Genomic DNA, 14619 nt, shown 5'->3' with positions numbered 1-14619 from the left:
TCATGGTTAAGTTTAAAATATATTTATTACAAGGTATTCATATAACGAATACATCGTTATAGCCCAATTGGTAAAGTGAGTTTGTGTGCTGCGTGTGCCCAAGGTCTAGGGTTCGAATCCCCCTCGCCCCAGACCTTTTGATTTTATTTTTTTCTTTACTCTATACACTTGACAATATACATATTGCCTTGGGGTCACTTATTTGAAACCAAACGCGCGTTGGCTGGTTGGTGAGTGTTTTGAGGGATGGCTTCAAGGCCATGTGTTCAAACCTTGGTGAGACCAAAGCATTTTTTATCACTATTTTCTTTAATTTTCTTCACAACTTCAACAAATTAATTCACCCTTCAAATTAAATCATTTTTGCTTGATTTTTCACACACTTGTCATTTAATGTACCTATTTCATAAATAATCAAAAAAATTATAAAAATATTATTTATTTGATATATTTTTTATTAGGTTTAAAATGGTGTATTTTTAAGTATTTTAAAATACTTTTAATACATGTTTTCATTGAATTTTCAAAACCTAATCTCTTATAAATATTTTAGTGAGAAAACCCTAATCATTTAGGTCTTAATTAGGTATAGACTTTGTCTTTACCCTAATTAAGTTGACTTTTGTCAATTTTCAAAACTGTTTCCAAATTTCGATTAAACAGACGATCAGGGTTTTCAAACAACAAAACCTTGTATCATTTCAAATCTCTTCAACTGTTTTTCATACCCAGTAAATTATTTTTACTGGGCCTCTAATAGAGTGTAAGTCCCAACCCTTTTTCTTTCTTTTTTTAACATTCAATTTATTCTTTTCAAACAACTGTTTTCATAACAGTCAACCAGTAAATTATTTTTACTGGGCCTCTAATAGAGTGTAAGACCCAACACCTCTTTCTTTTCATAGTTTGATTTTCGAAACTGTATTTACAAAATATTCTCATCTGTTTTCAAAACATTCTTCTGGTATTGGAACAACATTATTCTCGGTGAAACTCTTCAGATACCTATGTGACCTAGTGTCCATCTTCACTTCTTCTGTTTTAAATAAAATATTCAACTGTTTACATGCTCCTCTTTTTTGTTGTCAGACTCATGTTTAAATAGTATTTAATTTTTTGTTTCTGATTAATTATTAATATATTATCAATTTAATAAATTTACTAATTATTATATATATATATATATATATATATATATATATATATATAATTATAATTTCTATATATAATACTAATTTTAATAGTGGTAGTTGGATAGTGTTATTATTATTGTTATATTTTTATTCGTTTTTATTATTATTTATAGCTGAATATGTATTTATTTTTTATATTATTTTTATAGTTTTATTATTATAAGAAGTGGTAGCAGAATATTATAGTATTATTATATTTTATTAATTATTATTATAATTATTATTATTATTATTAATTTTTTATTAGTGGTAATTGATTATATTATTATTATTATTTTAAATAGTGGTAGTTGATTATATTATTTTTTTAACAGTGTTAGTTGAATATTATATGATTATTATTAATTATTAATTAATAATGTAGAATTAATTTAAGCAAATATAGAATTAGGGTTGATGTTAGAATAACTTTTAAGATGACATGTGTCTGGGTTAATATTAGAGTAGCTATTAAGTTGACATGTGTCTAGGGTTGCCATCATGACAACTTTGGATTTATATATACTAGATTACCGACCCGTGCTTCGCACGGGTATGTTAGAAATAATTTTTTATAATAATTGATATTTATTTGTTATTTGCATATAAAATTATTGTGTAGGTCATATAGACTATATTTGCAATTATACTTTTAATTATTTAATGTGAAATTTAATAAATTAAAAAATAAAATTTATGATAGTTTAAAATGTATAAATTTGAAGAAATAAAAATTAAGTAACTAAAGAATATTATTAAATATTTCTTTGTAAACTACATTTAATGTTGTATCTATATCTTCACATTCATCATTAGTCCCCAATATCTTCAATTTTTTTTGAAGTAACCCTTGATAAGACAATATATAGTTGTCCATGAGCGAACATTGGTTGTGGTAGATATACTCCAACATGTTTGAGTGACTGCCCTTGACTTTTATTGATAGTCATTGCAAATGAAACAGCTAAAGGAAATTGGTGCCGTTAGAATTTGAAAGGGATTCTTTTATGAGAAGGTGTCAATGATAAACTTGCGATATAATTTTTTTTTACCAATATTGCTTCCCAAAATAACATTTGCTTCAACAACGTATTTTCCCATTTTTTGTATTTATTAACTTTGTTACATTACACAAACCTAAAGACATGTCAATATTTCTCTATAACATTACTGGTACTCTAACTTTTAACCTTAACTTGTGATTTGGAAGTCCAGAAGAAATAATTGTGTTAATAATTATGTTTAAAAATTCAGGAGTGTGTACATCATCTGGGATGTCAACGTTTGAGTTTTTATAATACGGAGATTCAAAACTCAAATATATTATTTTTTCCACTTATTGGAAAATTTCTAAAATTAATAAATAATGGTTAGTTATATAGCTTTTCCACTAAAGGAAACATATTTATCTATATAAGTAATTCATATAAAATAAAATATTTATATTAACAAAAATACTATAACTACAAAAGTTTTAGGGACAAACAAATTTTAAAAAAATTAAATAAGTATGCTTTATCATTTTAATATTATTATTAATAAAATATTAATTTAAATTTTCTTTGTCACAATTGTAATACTTAACATTATTGCAATCATAATTCTTAAAATTCAAGATAACAATATGCTTAAAGCTATTTTTGATATGATTGTAATAAATAAATTACTATTTAAAATTTAAGAAAAAAATAATTAAACAAATAAATATATTTAATATATTAAATAGTTATGAAAAATTAATTAGTTATTATTGTGGAGATTTGATGTATAAAATTTCATTTTTCACAAAATATTATCAATAAAATAGCTTGGAATGTGATATATAAGAATTCTCTCTATAAATATTTTTAATATCATTTGATCACAAATTTGAACCTAAGATATATTTAATGTCATTTCATCTTTTTATCATATAAGATATATTTAGGTTAAAATATGCTCTGAGAGGGAGGATGGGACGAGGGAGGCCGAAAAAACTGGTTCCACCGCCGCCGGAATCTGCGAAGTTTTCTACGCCGGAGAAGACAACTACGCCGAGTACAGTTAACAAGAGTAAAGAGACCTAATTGCTAGCTCCAGTTCGGGGAGCGCCACTGTGAATGAGAACAATCCAACTGCTATTCTGCTTCCTAAACCTAAACCTAAAGAGGTGGCTGAACCCAAATCCGCCGATGATGGGAGAAAGCTTTGGGTTGACGTACTGAATGACAACCGTAACCCAGCCAAAGGGAGATCCATGAAGTTCATTGCGCCGAAACTAGTCAATGGAACAGTAGAAGTTGATATCACTGTTGATGACATTGCCTCGGAGGTAGATTTCTGGTCCTCAGCTTTAATTCTTTATGTTATTGAAGGTGACCTAAGCATGAATGGATTGAAGAACTTCATGACTAAAACCTGGAATTTTGTCAAATTGCCTGACATGTATTACAATGATGAGGGGTATTTTGTGCTTCGATTCCATTCATTCAGTGACAGAGACGATGTGATGATGAAGGGACCTTATTCCATCCGGAATATGCCTGTCTTGCTTCGAGAATGGAGTCCTGAGTTTAGACTGAAGGATGACTTTCTACGCACTTTACCAATTTGGGTCAAGCTACCGCAGCTTCCTCTCTACCTCTGGGGAGATATCAGCCTCAACAAAATTGGAAGTGCCTTGGGGATACCGCTGGTAACTGATGAATGTACAGCTAACCGCCTGCGTATATCGTATGCAAGGATTCTTGTGGAAATGGATATCACTCAAGATCTACCTACTAAGATTACAATACGTGACAATGAGGGGAACAAAATGCAGCAAGCTGTGGAGTATGAATGGAAGCCTCAATATTGCAAAAGATGCCAAAAACCGGGTCACAATTGTGAACAAGCCAAGCCAAAAGTGAAGCAATGGTTGCCCAAAACAACCATACCTGCAGATGAAAGGAAAGAGAAGAATGAACCTATTCCTGAAAAGCCCATAAAATCTGTGGACACCAAAGAGGTAGCAGGCAGTGAATCTGAATCTATGCGATGCTCTAAGAAAATTGTTGATGAGCAGAATTGGCAAGAAGTAAGCATCAGTGGGAGAGATAGAGGAAAAAGACCTATCACTGCTAACCCTGTAGATAACTTTACATGTACCAATGGTTTTGATGCCCTGCAGATTTTGAATGAATTGCAGGTCTTGCAAGACACTGGACAATGCTAGTAGCATGGAACATCAGGGGGCTAAATAATCAAGGCAAGCTCAGGGAGATTAACTCCCGTCTCCTGGAGCTTAGAGCTGACATCTGCATTCTGACTGAGACTCGAGTAAAACAAGGCCAAGCTTCATTAATCAGAAATAAACTCAATCTTGGAGGTAATTTTGCTGATAATTACCAAGCTCATTATAATGGTAGAATATGGGTCTATTGGAACCCTAATAATGTAGTTCTTCGTATGATGGCCTGCACTAGCCAATTGATTCACTTTGGAGTTTATGACACTCATGATAGCTTCAAGTTTTGGCTCACTGCCATATATGCACTGAATAAGCTAGAGCAGAGAAGAATTCTATGGCATGACTTGGACAAGTTGAAACCTCAGGGTCCTTGGTGTCTGGCTGGGGACTTCAACAATGTTCTAACTCATCAAGATAGAATTGGTGGTCAACGGGTCACTGAAGCTGAGTTCAGGGATCTGCAAGAGATGATGGATAATAATGACCTTGCTGAAATGCCTAGTGTTGGTGATCACTTTACTTGGTCCAATAAGCATTTGATTGGTACTATCTATTCTAGGATAGATAGAATTCTCGGTAACACTACTTGGTTCCAAGATCATAGTACATATTCCCTCAGAATCCTCCCACCTAATGTCTCTGATCATTCTCTTTTATTTCTGTATGATCAGCAATTCACTCTTAAGAGACATAAGAGATTCAGGTTCCTTAATTGCATTACTGGTTGTGACAATTATCAGCAAACTGTTCAGACTAACTGGGACATCCCTATTTCTGGAAGACCTAGTTATATTCTCTGGCAGAAACTGAGGAGGTTACAATATGAGTTATATAAGATGAATAAGACTCTACTCTTGGCCAGGCAGCATGTGGTTCAAGCTAGGGAGAATCTTTCTAAGGCTCAATATGACTTATCTGAGGATAGAATGAATCAAGAGAAAATAGCTAAGGTTAAGATTTGTACTGAGACCTTACTCAAGTGGAATGAGATTGAGAGTAGTACTCTGCAGCAAAGAGCTAAGATAAGATGGCTAAAAGATGGGGATGGCAACAACTCTTACTTTCATGCCTCTGTCAAAGCTAAGCAAGCCTCCAAATCTCTGCTCTGCTTGAGAATGACAATGGCCACCTTTTGACATCTCATGAGGATATTGAAGGAGAAATTCTGCATTTCTATGGAGGACTAATGGGTTACAGGGAGCAAACTCTTGATCAGGTTAATTTGGAAGCATTGAGGAATGGTAACCAACTTCAAGAGACTCAAAGAATCAGCCTTGTTCAGCCTATTTCTGATGATGAAATCTATAATGCTCTCAAGGGGATTGATGACAACTCTGCTCCTGGGTTGGATGGATACACAGCAAAATTTTTTAAAGCCAGCTGGGATATCATCAAAAGGGATGTTATTGCTGCTGTGAGAGAATATTTTGACAAAGGTAACCTTTATAAGGCTTTTAATTGTACTCTAGTAACCCTGCTCCCTAAGAGTAAATCTGCCAAAAGCATCAAGGATTTTAGGCCAATTTCTGTTTGTACCACTATATACAAAATCATTTCAAGAGTGATCACTGCTAGGCTGAGCACTGTTATTGGTAGCATTGTTAATATTAACCAGGCTGCTTTCATCCCTGGGCAGCAAATCCATAGTCATATACTGTTGGCTTATGAGTTGTTGAAAGGTTACAATAGGAAATATGGGACTCCTCGTTGTATGCTACAAATAGACTTGCAAAAGGCTTATGACATGATAGATTGGAAAGCCTTAGAAACTATTATGCTTGAAGTTGGGATACCTCCAAAGTTTGTTGGATGGATTATGAATGCTATGACTACAGTATCATACAGGTTTAATATCAATGGCTCCCTGTCCAAGGCCTTGCTTGCTAAAAGAGGGATTAGACAAGGAGATCCTGTCTCTCCCTATCTTTTTACTATTCTTATGGAATATCTACAGAGATGCCTCCACCACATGCAGATGACCACCACCTTTGCTCACCATGCCAAATGCAAGAAACTAAATTTGACCAACCTTATGTTTGCAGATGATGTATTGCTTTTCTCTAGAGGTGATCTGAATTCTGTAGGGCTGCTGACTAATACTTTTCAAAGGTTCTTAAGGGCAACGGGTATGAAGGTTAACAGGGCTAAGAGTAAGATCTTCTTTGGTGCTGTCAACACTGATATGAGAGACAGGATCCTGGAGCTTACTGAATTCAAGGAAGGCATTCTCCCCTTTAAATATCTTGGTGTTCCCATCACTCACAAAAAGCTGCCAATTGATCATTATAATGAGCTAATTGATAAACTTCTCTGCAGAATCAAACATTGGTCAGCCAAACTACTATCCTATGCTGGCAGATTGCAACTCATTAAGAGTGTCTCCTTTGCTTTGGCTAATTACTGGCTGACTTGCTTTCCACTTCCTAAAGCTGTCATTACCAAAATTGATGCTGTTTGTAGGTCTTTCTTTTGGACTGGTAAAGAGACTATTAGTCGCAAAAGTTTGGTAGCCTGGTCCAATGTTTGTAAACCTGTTAAAGAGGGTGGCCTGGGCATTATTGATCTGACCATTTGGAATGAGTGCACTATGTTGAAATTGCTTTGGAATATTTGCAACAAAACAGATAGCCTTTGGGTTAAATGGATACATGCATATTATTTAAGGAATCAAAGCATATTTGAAATACAACCAAAAACGACTAGCACCTGGATATTTAGAGAAATTCTGAGTTTGAGAACACTGTTGCATCAGGATCTTCAAAAAGAATGGGATGATGCTTGCCTCAAAAACAGATTTAAATGTGGTACCTTTTATAGTACTCTGGTCACTTCTGGCCCTGTCCAATGGTATAAGCTCTTATATAAAAATCCTGCAAGACCTCGATCCAACATGATCCTTTGGTTGCTTTGTCATCATAAACTAGCCACCAGAAGTAGATTGAAGAGATTTGGATTTTATGGTGATAGAAAATGCAGTCTTTGCAAAGAGGAGGAGACTTACAATCATCTCTTTTTCAACTGTCGAGAAACTAGAAATATTTGGAAAGCTGTTCTTGATTGGATACATGTTGATCATATCCCACAAGAATGGAATGCAGATCTGCCTTGGATGATGTGTAAAGGAAAAGGTAAAGGGTGGAAAGCCAAGTTGTTTAAGTTAGCTCTGGCTGAATCAGTGTATGGCGTATGGGAGCACCGGAACAAAGCCTGCTATGGCACATCTGTGGATCCTGTTGTCACCATTAACACTATCATCACTTGTATTAGCAATAGGGGTTGGTACTGCAAGGAGCTCAAGCCACACATTGCAACATTGATGACTACCTAGATCTGTTGGATTTAGCTTAGTTTGTGTGTTTGTCTTGTTTTTCTGAATTAAGGACCTTTGGGTCATTGTACTTCATGCTTATTTTGGTTAATAAAGTATCTTTATTCCAAAAAAAATAATAATTATTTCTTGAATACAATAAATTATTATTATTATTTATTAAATACAATAATAATAATTATAATAATAATAAATTTAATTTATATTAACTTAGTTATGAATAATAATAATAATTATTATTATTATTTAAATTATTTACATTTTAAAAACCTAAAAGATTTTATCTGAGTTTCTATTTTATTAATTTATAAAAAAATCCAAATAATTGTGATTAATTTTATTTTACCATTGGTGATAAATTGAAATAAAGAAAATTTTATAAGTGTATGATTGAAAATAGATTAAAATAAAGAAAAATTCATGCTAATTTTTATTATTAATTAATAAAGGTTATGTGATGGACAAATCTATCATATTTGAGCGTTATTATTACATATATTAAAAAAAACGTAAAACACATTAAATTAAAAAGACATTGAATCATTCAAATTCTTTAGTTTTCAAGCATGGAAATTTTGGGTCTTTAATGATTGATACATTGTCACCCTCAAGATTAATTGTTTAAATGTAAATTATATAAAAACCCGCGTGTTGCATGGGTTTGATTATAATCATTGCCTTAAATATTATTTAAAAAAATATTTTTTTGCAAATATAATTACATATAATCTTATAATTGAATGTATTTTAAAATTATATTTAATATAAAAAATATTTTATAATATAAATATCTTTATTAATTTATATTATAATTTTATTTTATTATTTTAGTTATATTCTTTAAATTTAAAAAATATATCATATTTACGTGAATAATTTTATCATTTGTGTATATTATTTTTAATTAATCATGAAATTCATAATACATATAAATGTATATTAGTGTATACTTGTATAATTTAAGGAACCTAACAAATACCTAAAATTATCAATGTCAAGTCCAAATAAATTCAAATGGAATAATTTTTAGATAGTTAAAAAAATCATACTAATCTGATCATATAAGATCAAACCTTCATATAATAATAAAATAATAATTAGAATTGACCTTAAATTTCAAGTAATTCGGCTAATAGTGGCCAACCTTCGATTTATTAATGGTCAAAAATTACCATACCCAAAAAAGAAAATAATGATAAAAGAAAAGAAAAAAAACTATCATAAACATATTTTAAACCATTTATTTGTAAGTCCTTTTATTTTTTTACATACGGCATAAAAAATATCATACGTATATTTCATTTTCTTGCAAATAAAATTTATTTTTATGGTATTGTTTAATTTTTGTACTATTCAATTTGTTTCTAAACATTGTTCCAATAATTTAATCCAAAATAAAATAAACAAAAAAATGGCTTATTTTTAATCTTAATTTTGTAAAATACATATTAAGATATGTATTTTTTAATTTTCTTTATATTTGTTGCAAAATCAACAACTAATGTATAGCTATGTTTTCAAAAGGTGTTATAATAATAAAAATATATGATCATTAATTTTATCGAAATAGAAAGGTTAAAAGGAATTTTAAAAATAGTTTTATGTCATTGTGGAAACCAAAACGATAAGAATGATTATTAAATAAATCAATAATATAAAATAAAAAGAATGTGACCTTTAATTCAGATGTGTGATATTTAATTATTGTAAATAAATTGATTGATATTTTCTTTTAAAACAATAATAATAATAATGTTGTTAATAAGAAAAATTAATATAATTCATCATCTCATTTTATATGGATGTGTGAAGGGAGATAAACTCAACTAAAAATAAAGTGATAAGAATGAGAGAAAAAACTATGAGAGAGAAACATATAAAGGTGTGGCGTGAAAGAGGGCTCAAAATGACACGTCAACCAATAATAATAATATAATAATAATAATAATAATAATAATAATAATAATAATAATAATAATAATAATAATAACTTTTTGTAAAATTTTACAAATTATAAGTTACAGTGAAAATCAATATAATTAACATTCATAGATATCTGGTCAAAGAGAAAATTAAACACAAATAACTTTAGAGGTGTTAACCCCTAATACTTTAGAGAGCAAAAGTAAAATATTAGTCGGACACTTCTTAATACAAATTAGTAATTTAGACTTCGTGATATTGATTAATCAAATATTTGATTGTTGAAGAAGACCCCAACTAACACCTAATCTTGGACTGCTGTATTTAATCATCGTCGTAATGAACAAAAATAAGTTAAGTATTATTTTAAACATACGTTATAAAATAAAAAAGTGAAATAAAAATTATAATACAAAATCAAAAAATATATAGCATATAAGAAGAGTAATATAAAATTAAAAAGTATATACGTATCATATATGAGATGTTAGGAGGCAAGCCAAATATGAAGACCTACAATCAAATCAAATTGTGTACAATAACTCTACAAAATCCATACAACAAATTATGTATTTATATATGTGAATCTACCTATTAATAGGATAATAAATCTGATTAGAAAGTGTAACCATAATTTTAGTAATTAAAAACTATAACGTTTTGTAACTACAATAAGAGTAATTATTGTTATAATAGTAACCGAAATATTCTAATAATTATTTTTAGTATAATATAATATAACCATTATGAAATATAATAATTGTTAATTATTTAATATTTAATAACTGCAATAAGAATAATAATTATTATGAATTATAATTTTCTATAAAGTGTAATTATTTTTTATGACTTTTTTAAATTTGTAGTAAATAATTATGTATAGAGAAATAATTATTAATAAAATATAATCATTGAATCTATTTTGAATTTTAAAAATAAAAAAATTTAACCATAAAATATATAACATTGTAAAATTCAATTTAAAAACGTAACAAAAAAAATCATAAATCTAAACATAAAATATTTAGGAAACAAATAATATTAGTTATAGTATATATTTTTTAATAGTTATAATTAATATCCTTTACTTTGAAGAAATAATTATCTTTATATTTTTGAATAATTATAATTTTTAACTACTTCATTATAATAATTTTATATATTGATATTTTATAATTAAATTAAAATGTGGAAATTAATATTCTTTATTTTAAGGAATTAATTATTATTATTATTGAATAAATATTTTCTATAAAATAAATATTTATTAAAGTGTAATTATTTATTTAAAAACGTAACAAAAAAAATCATAAATCTAAACATAAAATATTTAGGAAACAAATAATATTAATTATAATTTAATTTTTTGAATACTTGTAATAATATCCTTTACTTTGAAGAAATAATTATATTTATACTTTTGAATAGTTAAATTTTTTAACTACTTTATTATAATAATTTAATATATTTATATTTTATAATTAAATGAAAACAATATGTGGAAACTAATAGGATTTATTTTGAAGAATTAAATATTATTATTATTTAATATATCATTCTATTATTTCAAAAAAAAAAAATTATTATTTTTATTTTTATTTTTGAATAAATTTTTGCCATAAAATAACATTTTATTAAATTGTAATTATTTTTTAAAATTTATTTTATCTATAATAAATACTAAGTATAAAGAAATAGTTATTAAAAAATATAATCATTGAATCTATTTGAATCTATTGTGAATTTCAAAAATAAACAAATTAATCCATAAAATATATAACATTATAAAATGCCATTTTAAAAAATGTTACAAACAAATCATTAATTAATTAAAATAAGTTTATATTTTAAAATTAAATTAAATGATTTGTGGAAATTAATATCCTTTACTTTGAAGAATTAATTATATTTATATTTTTGAATAGTTTTAATTTTTAAATATTTTATAATAATAATTTAATATATTTATATTTTATAATTAAATTAAAATGATATGTGGAAATTAATATTCTATATTTTGGAGAAATTATTCTTATTACTATTATTGATTAGTTATTAATTTTTAACTACTTTATTATAATAATTTAATAAATTTATGTTTTATAATTAAATTAAATGTTTTATTATAATAATTTAATATATTTATATTTTAAATAATTAAATTAAAATGATATGTGGAAATAAGATGTGGAAATAATATTTTAGAAAAACTAAGTAATTCAAAGTTTATGTAAAAAAATATAATCTTAATATTAAACAGAATAATTAAAAGAGGATAATTAAAAAATAATAATTAAAAGAGAATTAGGATTATAAGATATAATAATGTTAGTTGAATATAATAGTGTTAATTAAAACAATTTGTATTATTATTATTATTATTATTATTTGATAATTAAAAATTGTTTTTGTATAAAAAAAATGAGAATTAGGATAATAAGATATAATAGTGTTAGTTGAATATATTATTTTATTATTATTATTATTATTATCATTATTATTAGAGTTTAAAGATAGTGCATTGTCAGTGTAAAACAATTTTACACATACAACCAATCAAAATGCTTTAATTTGCCACGTAATTTCAGTTTTTTAAAATTAAAAATGGGACTTATTCTGATGCATGTCTCTCATTGGTTGACAGTGTAAAATACTTTACACTGTCAGTGCATTTCCTTTTTTCCCTTATTATTATTATTATTATTATTATTATTAATTGTGGTAGTTAGTTATTATATTATATTATTGTTATTATTATTATTATTATTATTATTATTATTTTAATATTTAGTTAGATATTAATTATTATTATTATTATTATTTTTAATAGTGACGATTTAGTTTAGTATTATATTGTTATTTATTATTATAGAGTTTGTATAATTAGGATTCGTATTTAAAATTATTATTAAATGACAATTATCTACTTATTATTATTTTAATATTTTTATTACTTGGATATTATATTATTATTATTATTATTATTATTAATAATGATGGTTTAATTTAGTATTATATTATTATTATTTATTTTAATATATAGAGTTTATATAATTAGGGTTTTATTTAGAATTATTATTAATTGACATGTCGCGAGGATTATTACCAAGAAGACATGTGGCTAGGGTTGCCATCATGACTTCTTTACATTTATATTAAGTAGATTAATTAATATAAGATAATATAAGAAAATTTATGATTGTGGAAAAGTCTATAATTCCCTTATTTGATTTTTTGCCACCACATTAAAATTGTGGTTATTTGTTCTTTGCACAATAAAGTTCTTAATTTTTTTATTAAAATAATACGACCTCATATTTTATCAAACTTATCAAATCTCTCTTCATTCTCTATTTTTTTTCTCTTTTATCACTTTCTCACTCCTTTCTTCCACAAAAAAAATCTATTATTGATATATATATATATATATATATATATATATATATATATATATATATATATATATATACGAAAAATGATATTTATGATCGAAGTATTTTTTAGTAAAAAATGGTATACGGGGAAAAAGTATTCAAAAAATTTAATATTGATCTAAATATTTTTATATACAAAAATTTAATATTGATCCAAATATTTTTGTAAATAATACATAAATAAAAATAATATTTGTATACGAAAAAAATCTATTATTTACGAAAAATTGTATTTATGATCCAAATATTTTTTATTCAAAAATGGTATACGGGAAAAATTTACTATTGATCTAAATATTTTTGTAAATGATACCTAAAATAAAAATGAAGTCTGTATACCAGAAAAAACTCTATTATTGATCTAAATATTTTTATATACGAGGTATTTATGATCAAATGTTTTTTATCCAAAATTGGTATACGAGAAAAATCTATTATTGATTTAAATATTTTTATATACGAAAGTTTAATATGGATCCAAGTATTTTTGTAAATGATACCTAAACTAAAATAATATTTGTATACATAATTTTTTTTATTATTTACGAATAATGGTATTTATGATCCAAATATATTTATTCAAAATGGTATACGTGAAAAAAATCTACTATTGATCTAAATAATTTTATATACGAAATTCACTATTGATCCATATATTTTTGTAAATGATACTTAAACAAAAATGAAGTATGTATATGGGAAAAAAATCTATTATTGATCTAAATATTTTTATATACGAGAAATGATATTTATGATCAAATATTTTTCATCCAAAAATGGTATATGGGAAAAAATCTATTGTCGATCTAAATATTTTTATTTACGAAAATTTAATATTGATTCAAATATTTTTGTAAATGATACCTAAACAAAAATGAAGTCTGTATACGGGAAAAAACTCTATTATTGGTATAAATATTTTTATATACGAGAATGGTATTTATGATCAAATATTTTTTATTCAAAAATGGTATACGGGAAAAAATCTATTATTAATTTAGGTATTTTTGTATATGAAAATTTAATATTGATCCAAATATTTTTGTAAATGATACCTTAAACAAAAATAATATTTGTATACGAAAAAAATCTATTATTTACGAAAATTTGTATTTATGACACAAATATTTTTTATTCAAAAATGGTATACAGGAAAAAATCTACTATTGAATTAAATATTTGGGGAAAAATTTTATTATTGATCTAAATATTTTTATATACGAGAAATTGTATTTATGATCAAATATTTTTGATTCAAAAATGGTATATGGGAAAAAATCTATTATTGATCTAAATATTTTTATTTACGAAATAATCAATTATTTAACTAAATATTTTTTTTCTTTTTTAACATTTTATTTAAAATAAATGATGTATCCAAATGCGCGTAACCGAACAGAACCCGTGTGTATACACGAGTTTATTACTAGTTTAAATTTAAAGAATGAATATGTAAATTTATGATATTTTAAAATTTTATAGATACATATTATTTTTTTTATCAATTTAATAAATATATATTTTTGTACTAATGAAACGGTGGGTGTTGTATCA

This window comes from Vicia villosa, linkage group LG1 (assembly GCF_029867415.1).
Source record: "Vicia villosa cultivar HV-30 ecotype Madison, WI linkage group LG1, Vvil1.0, whole genome shotgun sequence".
Lineage (NCBI taxonomy): Eukaryota > Viridiplantae > Streptophyta > Magnoliopsida > Fabales > Fabaceae > Vicia > Vicia villosa.
This window is presented reverse-complemented; position numbering follows the sequence as displayed.